The following is an 8,430-nucleotide window of genomic DNA, read 5'->3' as shown; positions in this document are numbered from 1 at the left end:
CCCCCGAGGCACCCCCGCGGCAGCTCCCCACCCCCCTGGCCCGGGGAGCTGTGCGGCAGCTCCCCACCCCAGCTTACCTCTGCTCCACCTCCTCCCCGAGCACGCTGCCCCCGCTCTAATTCTCCTCCCCTCCCAGGCTTGCGGCGCCAAACAGCTGATTGATGCTGCAAGCCTGGAAGGTGGGAGAAGTGGAGAGGCAACTGCCTGCTCGGGGAGGGGGCGTAGGAACGATGTAAAAATAATTGGGGGCACTGCTTTTTGGAGCCCCCAAATCTTGGCACCCTAAGTAACCGCCTAGTTTGCCTAAATGGTAGCACCGGCCCTGGGTATGGGCTCTGGGGTTGGGCTGGCGATGAGGGATGCAGGAGGGGGCTCTGGGCTGGGGCAGTAAGGTTTGGAGTGCAAGAGAGGGCTCAGTGCTGGGGCAGGAGGTTGGGGTGCAGGAGGGGTTGTGGGGTGCGGGTTCCAGGTGAGCAGCGCTTACCTGAAGCAGCTCCCGGTTGGTGGCACAGTGGGGCTAAGGCAGGTTCCTGGAAGCAGCCAGCATGTCCAGCCCCTAGACAAAGTGCGGTCATGCGGCTCTGCACGGTGCACGCTTCCCGCGCCTGCAGGCACTGCCCCCGCAGCTCACATTGACTGCGGTTCCCAGCCAACCGGTGCTTGGGGCAGGGCCAGTGTGCAGAGCCTCCCTGGTCCCTGGGCCTAGAAGCTACAGGGACATGTTGCCAATTCCGGGAGCTGTGCGGAGCCAGGACAGGCAGGGAGCCTGCCTTAGCCCTGCTGCTCCACCGACCAGACTTTTAACGGTTTTGCTCTGAAGCATTTTTATGATCATTATATATATATAAAATGATTGAAAGTCATTTTTACTGAAAACATATGAATGAAAGCTACAACTATCCTAAGATGATGAGAGCATTACGGTTCTTGTTATACTTATTAGGAAATACAAAGCATGTTACAGAACTCTCTAGGAGCCAAGAGAGGAAGTGGAATAGGTGAACTCATTGTGGGCTGTGTAGGTGGCATTATTAATGGATAGAATCAAACGTAAATGGAACTGTTGAAGGGGCTTGGTTGACTAGAATCTAAAGATTGCTCGAAGGTGGCCAGGGCATTTAATATTTCTAAATAAAGTTAAGTCATCTTATTTCTCGTTCTGTCTTTAGTTTATGACCTTTTAATTTAAAAGAAGACATGGCAAAATGCAAAAGGCTTACAGAAAAGCAGACAAGGGGAGATTTACAAAGTGTGGTTAGACCAATTCCCAATTGTACTGCTGACAGTCTCGCCCTAGGACATTTAGAGGGAAGAAGGTTGGAGTGTAGAGATGTCATCTTCCTTAGAAGGAAAAACAGAATTTATTTCATTCTGAATCCAGAAGAGGAGCAGGAAATGTGAAAGAGGGGGTGTAAATTAAGATTGACAGAAGTCAATAAAGAGCTTGTATTTACCCTGTTTCCCAAAAGAAGAGGACATTTGAAATAAAAAGCAATAAGGTTATAAAAGAAACATAAGCTTAACCTCTGGAAATTAATGCCAGGGGGTAATAATTATTGAAAAATAACTGAGTAAAATCCAAAAATAGATTAGATACATGAGTAAACAGTAACATCTGCAGTTATACTAGATATGAAAAGAATTACAAGGACTATTAATTGTTATGCTTCAGCATATAAACTGATGCCAGCTGGGGTCAGGGAAAAAACTCCCTTCCTAGTGTAGTACTGAGTAATAGCAAGACTATTGCACATGTTTTACTTCTCTCCAAAGCATCCACTGTAGATTTTATCAGAGATAGAATATTTGAGTGGCTGGGCAAGTGTCCTGTCTGTCATAGAATTTTATGTAAAATTTAGTGAAGAAAATCACTTCCTTCCTGACCCAGAGAATAAACCAAATGAGTAGAATTATTTTCAAAGTGTACTGTGATGCTTCAGCTGCTCTTTAATATTCTAAAAATATAACACATACAGGTTATGGACTACAGGCTCACATGTGCCAGAGAAGCACTCAGCACAATTGAGGAGGGGCACTTAGGTGCTTTTATGACACCTTTCTGTCCTTCTGACCCTGTGGCTGCTGGATGGCAAGCTGGCCCCAGTGTAAGTTAGAGCAACCTCAGAGGGAATCCACAGCTGCTGCATTAAACACTGAGCTTTAATTCCCCTTTTCACAGCTGGAGCTGCACAAAGGGGAGTCAAGAACAGCCAATTCTTGGTCCTGCATGTATAAATGCATTTCCTCTTGTGTTTGCAGGGAAGAAAAAAGTGTGAGTGAGAGAGAAAATGGCAAGTTTAATAAAAACTCCCTTGAGCCATGCAGCTGCACCTGATGAAGCATGGACAGCAAGACTCCTGCCCTTTCTGAGGTGCTGCCCACCAGCGCAATGGATGGGGAAAGGCTATACAAGGCTCCCCCATTCCCTTGCCACTTCTGGCATTGCTAGCCACGGTGTTGGTGTGGATAAGAAGCTTCCTCCTCCCTCCAACCACATCCTCTGCCACTTGCTGGGAGGAAGGTTCCTGGCTCCTTCTGGTGCCAACAGTAGTGGAAGGGGCAGAGTCACATCAGTGCTTCCTTTTTCCCAGGCCACTTCCAGTGTCGCTGGCCAGGGAAAAGTAGCAAATAGGAGATTCCAGGATTCCTCCTTTTCCCAGCCTCCCTCCCTTTGTCTCTACTCATGGCTCCCAAGTTTCTTGTGTGTCTTGAAAGGTCTCCCTGTGTGGATCCCTCTGCAAGATCACAACCTCACATTACAAATTGCACAGGGAAGGGATGTTGTCCCTTATTTGTCAAGGAAGTGGCATGCCAATAGATATAAGAAACAGAATAAGTAGTAACTTACTACAGATAACTATCACACACACAATAGGATTTCCTGTTCTAAATAGATTTAATAACTCTGGCTTTTGTAACAAACTTTTCATCTTGCAACAAGTGAGATATGTTTAGTTTTCATATTTGATGCTTTTGGCTTGTTTTTGAGACAATATTTGTCTCCCCCACACAAAAGGATGACATTTCTTGGTTGAAAAGCAGATAGTACACGGCCTCCTCACTTATTAAAAGTGCCAGAATAAATTCCTAACTTATTTTAAAAATTGGCTAGGCAAATTTAGCAACATTTTTTAACTGATAGCCCTATTAAAAGGGGAGGAGTACAGCGCCTTTTGCACTCCAGAAACAAAGATTACTGCACTTCTCCACATAACACATCGCAACAGGCATTCTTCTCAGCTGCTGATGTCAAACTAACCACAAGAGTCCACTCCCTAAATTACTTCAAAATTCTAAAAAGCCCTGCATGCTATTGCACAATCCAGTCTTCAGCTGAAGGTTCTGGTTGCTCATGGGGAAAAAAATCTACATCCCAGTGTGCTGACCTATATAAAGACTTCCTGCAATTAACATTTTTCAAAAATAAGACGACTACAGAAAGGCTTGTGAGATGTTAAAATATGCATTTAACATTCCAGATGTGTGTGTAAGTTTATCTATTGGTATAATTTAAGTACTACTGAGGCCAATTTATATCTGCTGGATTTTTAAAAAACATTAAGAAGTTAACACTCCAGGGACCCTTTACAGCCACAATACTGATGTATGCATTTTCATGTAGGTGCCATGTAGTTCAGCTCTTTGATAATTACAATGATATCAATTTTATATGCATCCAAAGAAGTGGGCTGTAGTCCACGAAAGCTTATGCTCTAATAAATTTGTTAGTCTCTAAGGTGCCACAAGTACTCCTGTTCTTTTTATTGATATCAATGTTCTGGGAACAAAATAAAAGGCTGAGGTGTGTGAAGAAAGAGTTGGCAAGAATTACTGATCATTATGTTTAGCCATCACACTCTATCAATATGGGTTTATCTACATCACGCCATCTTTGCTGTATCGTTGCTGTATCACGCTAGTGAGCTTAACGTGTGAAGTAGCTTCTCAGAATAAAGGCTGGCAAAACATATAGGCAGGAAACACTAAGGGCTTTTCTATTCTGACACTTTACATCACTGCAACTTTCTCGCTCGGGGTGTGAAAAAACACCCCCTTGAGCGCTGCAAGTTTCAGTGCTGTAATGTGCCAGTATAGACAGTGCACCCCAGCACTGGTAGCTATGCCCCTCGTAGAGGCGCTTTAACGTTGCCAGTGTAGACTTGCCCTAAAAGATAACAGTCAGTGGGACTTGTTTTCTTCAGCTTTACATCCACTTGGGGGGTCCTGGAGAATCTGGGAAAACTCTCCCTTTATAGAGAAAGCATTGCAGATTTGCCTGGGGCTAAGAACTCCTGATCTTTAACACTTGGCTCCAATACCTACTTGCTATGGGGCCTTGGATAAATCATTCAGCTTCTCTCTTTCTTTCTGTCTATAACATGGGAGGCAATAAAACTTATTTATCTTCCTCGCAGGTGTGTGGTGAAAATTAGGTAATGTATGTACAGTGTTTTGAAAATGATACACGAGTTAAGTGTTATCCTTACTACTTAACTATGAACTGCATGGATATACAGTAAAAAGACTCACTCTCATATAAAGACAGGTTTCAGAGTAGCACCCGTGTTAGTCTGTATCCGCAAAAAGAACAGGAGTAATAAATTTGTTAGTCTCTAAGGTGCCACAAGTTCTCCTGTTCTTTTCTCATATAAAGACTCACTCTTCCCTTTGTGAATGAATGTACCCAAGTTTTCCATCTACACTATACTCAGGTTTGGATGGAAATTTGGTAATGTTATCAAGCTAAATAGATCACAGTGCAGAGTTTGTAGCTCTCTGCTTCTTCATGGTGGCAATAGATTAATTTTGTGTCCCATATCAATGCTGCGAGTACAGGCAATAGTTGCCCACCTGGCCTAAACAAATTCTGCTCCAGTTTCCAAAGCTTGCTGGCGTAGTAGTACTGGATTTGTACATTATAGCAGCAAGTCAACAACTCAACACAGTTGTGTATAATGATTTTTAAAGTATGTTGTACTAATATGCATAAAACTGGGCAAAGCTTTCCAGATTTGTAGGGATCTATTCTTATAGGCTATTTTGACCTGTTCAAAAGGAATTGTCTATTAAAGTTCCTATTTACAAAGTTTGGAAGGTAATTTGGAAGGATTATTTCAGGAGTACATTTAAAAAGCTCTTTAAAGAGTTTTAAAGCTCTTCAAGTTATAGTTTACAGCTGAAGCAGCTGCTAGAATTTAACTTCTGTCACTAGTTACAGAGAATGGTTAAATCCTTTAGACACTTAAAACTGAAGGGCAAGTCTTCCCTTTCTAAGATAATAAGGAGAAAAAGTAGCAGTTTCTTGTTGTGTTCTTTCCCCCCTATTTTATTATACGAAAATCAGATCATTTAATTTTTAGAGCAAGGGAGCCTGTTTGTTGAGATTTTTCTACCTTTGTGTATTCACTTTGGAACTGATCCAGAGTCCATTAAAGTCAACGCAACGAGTGTTTCTATTGACTTTCGCTGGCTTTGTAGCAAGCCCTTTGTCCCTTAAGTTGACATCTGTTGACAGCTCTCCCAGATCCTCGCACCAAAAAACAGAGTTGTATAACACTATGTTGCAATAGAGCAGTCCAGCAACAGTCGGCAGCTAATGTAAGTGGAAAGTCTTTAATATATTAATTCAAAAAGACAATACGAAGGCTGCAAATTTAAATGAAAGAAAACAGGAAATGCTACAGTTACACTTCTCATAGGCAAGAGACTGCCCACCCCTTCCCCGAGGCCCAGCCCCCACTCACTCCATCCTCCCCCCTCCATTGCTTGCTCTCCCCCACCCTTGCTCACTTGCTCATTTTCACTGGGCTGGGGCAGGGAGCTGGGGTACGGGCTCTGGAAGGGAGTTTGGGTGCGGGAGGGGGCTCAGGGCTGGGGCAGAGGGTTGAGGTGCAGAAGGAGGTAGGACTCTGGGCTGAGGGTGCAGGCTCTAGGGTGAGTCCAGAAATGAGGGGTTTGGAGTGCGGGAGGGGGCGCAGGGCTGAGGGTTGAGCTGCGGGAGGGAATAGGGGTTCTGGGTTGGGACTGTGGGGTCTGGGGTGAGACCAGAAATAAGGAGTTCAGGAAGTGGGAGGGGCTCAGGGATGGGGCAGGGAGTTAGGGTGTGGGAGGTGCTAGGGCTCTGGGCTGGGATTGTAGGCTCTGGGGTGTGGCCAGAAATGAGGGGTTCAGGGTGCTGGAGGGGACTCGAGGCTGGGGCAAGTGGTTGGGGCACAGGAGGGGGTGCGGGCTCCGGGAGGGAGTTTGGGTTTGGGAGGGGGGTCCAAGCTGGGGCAGGGCATTGGGGCATGGGAGTGGTTTCGGGGTGCAGGCTCCGGGCAGCACTTACCTCAAGGTGGCACCCAGGAACTGGACGGCATTTCCCTCCAGCTCTAGGGGGAGGGGCAGCCACAGGGGCTCTGCATCCTGCCCCCTACTGGTACCACCCCCGCAGCTCCCATTGGCTGTATTTCCCGGCCAATGGGAGCTGTGGAGACAGTACTTCGGGCAGGGCCGGGGCAGTGTGTGGAGCCCCCATGGCTTCCCCTGAGCCTGAGGGATATGCCGGCTGCTTCCCGGGAGCTACGCAGAGCCAGGCAGGGAGCCCACCAGCCCGGCTGTACAGCTGACCGGACTTTTGCAGCTGACCGGACTTTTAACAGCCCAGTCAGCGGTGCTGACCAGAGCCGCCAGGGTCCCTTTTCAACCACCTGGCAACCCTATAATAGCTAGGCTGTCACATGTGTACACAATTCATGCAATAAGTAATGAAAACCTTCAACTTCCAGATATCCATATAGTACACTGTATACTGAAAAAGGACACGTCAGCCTAATAATACTAAATACGACATATTCACAATGTAAGCAAGTTTATATTGCTATGAAAATAATTACTTTTGCCTTTCCTGAATATGCTTTATTTTGGATTTGCCACCTTAAATTTAGGTAGAAGTTTCTGAATGACTCTACAAAATGCGGTACTCTGGTAGAAACACAAAAAACTGTATGAAGAACTATGGAATTCTGTGGAATTTTTTCTGCAATTCCATTTTTTTTAAAATCCAGTATACAATTCTGTAGATACATGAACAAACCTAGCTACTGATAGCACATCACAATTTGGCACTGAGACATAGCACAACCAGTACTGTCAAAAGCAATAATGTTACTAAACACCTCTAAGAACTTTATGGTTTTTTGTTTTTGTTTAAAAAAATCACTTTCATGCACATGCAGTAATTACTTATATTGTTGTCCATTTAAAATTCACTTACTTCAAGCTTAACAGACAACTATCCTTCACTGCTTAATAAGCAACTATCCTTCACTATCCCTCAATGCTTGAGGTTTTCAAGTTTGGACATTTTGAATTATTAAGCCACAAAAAGCTGCATGATTATTTTAAAAAACACACCTGGAACTCTTTCCTGTTTACTTAACTCCACCGGCTGAAGACATTTTGCCCAAACTGTTGGGACCGGGCTTCACCTCAAATGGAGAATTTTTGAGAAACTGATGAGTGAGTGAAAACAGGTCTATAACGAAAGCTGAAATGCAGCATTAACAGTAGATGCCAAGAAAGCTGAAATAATAGATATATAACTGCAGTTAGAGACTGCTAAAGGAGTTTTTTGTCTAAATGTTAAATTGATTCTTGTGTGTGATATTTTGTGTCTAATACAAACATAAATATGTACATGATTAGAATTTAATCCTGGATTTTCCCCCTGGATTTGGAATTTCACATCAATTAAGAAATCCATGGGCCTGTATGGCAAATAGTTTCATTCCTCCATAGAAAATGGGAAGGGATATTTTTGGTTCCTGACTGGTAGAATTCTCTGAACAAATTGTGATTGGGTGACAAAAGTTTGGAGAATAAGAGAACTCTACTATAAGACTGCGTAGGTCAGCATGGGTGAAAAGAAGTAGCCAAATCCTCAGATGGCAAAGGAGCTATGCCAATTTGCATAAACTCATAGTAACTTTCTCTCCGTGTAATGTCTCATGCATTTTACTGTAGTTAGGCTGTTAGATGTGAATTTGTTCTTTTGCTAATTGCTTCCATTTGGTTTGGGTTTTTTCACCTGTACAAACGCAATAAACTATGTATATTCCAGTGTTTGGGAGTTTAGAAGGTATTACGTACATCCAGAACAGTACACTCTCTCATGTCTACTATCACCTAGGGTTACCATACGTCCTCTTTTTCCCGGACATGTCCGGCTTTTCGGCAGTCAAACCCCCGTCCGGGGGGAATTGCCAAAAAGCCGAACGTGTCCGGGAAAATGGCGGCTCTGCTCCTCCCTGACTCTTCGGCTCTGTTTAAGAGCCGGGCTGCCCGAGCGCTACCGGCTTTGGGCAGCCCCCGTGCCTCCAGACCCTACGCCCCCAGCCGGGCACTTCCCCTCCCGGGCTCCGGCGGCGCAGGGTCCGGAGGCACGGGGGC

At 44.8% G+C, this 8,430-nt stretch overlaps 1 protein-coding gene across 12 annotated transcripts in view; it reads right to left on the bottom strand.

The window, feature by feature from the left end:
• ZMYND11 (zinc finger MYND-type containing 11) overlaps positions 1-8,430 on the bottom strand; it is a 168,922-nt gene that overhangs the window by 87,002 nt on the left and 73,490 nt on the right. Inside the window, exon 1 of one of the 12 annotated variants that reach the window (XM_034760031.1) lies at positions 7,396-7,414. The exons of the other annotated variants lie outside the window; for them this stretch is intronic. The gene's annotated coding sequence lies outside the window, so the exon portion shown is untranslated. Of the gene's footprint in view, positions 1-7,395; positions 7,415-8,430 lie in introns of those variants that run through there. 12 annotated transcript variants of the gene reach the window in all.

Source organism: Trachemys scripta, chromosome 2 (assembly GCF_013100865.1).
Source record: "Trachemys scripta elegans isolate TJP31775 chromosome 2, CAS_Tse_1.0, whole genome shotgun sequence".
Classification (NCBI taxonomy): domain Eukaryota; kingdom Metazoa; phylum Chordata; order Testudines; family Emydidae; genus Trachemys; species Trachemys scripta.
The sequence above is the reverse complement of the archived record's forward strand: the minus strand, read 5'-3'. Positions and strand labels throughout refer to the sequence as shown.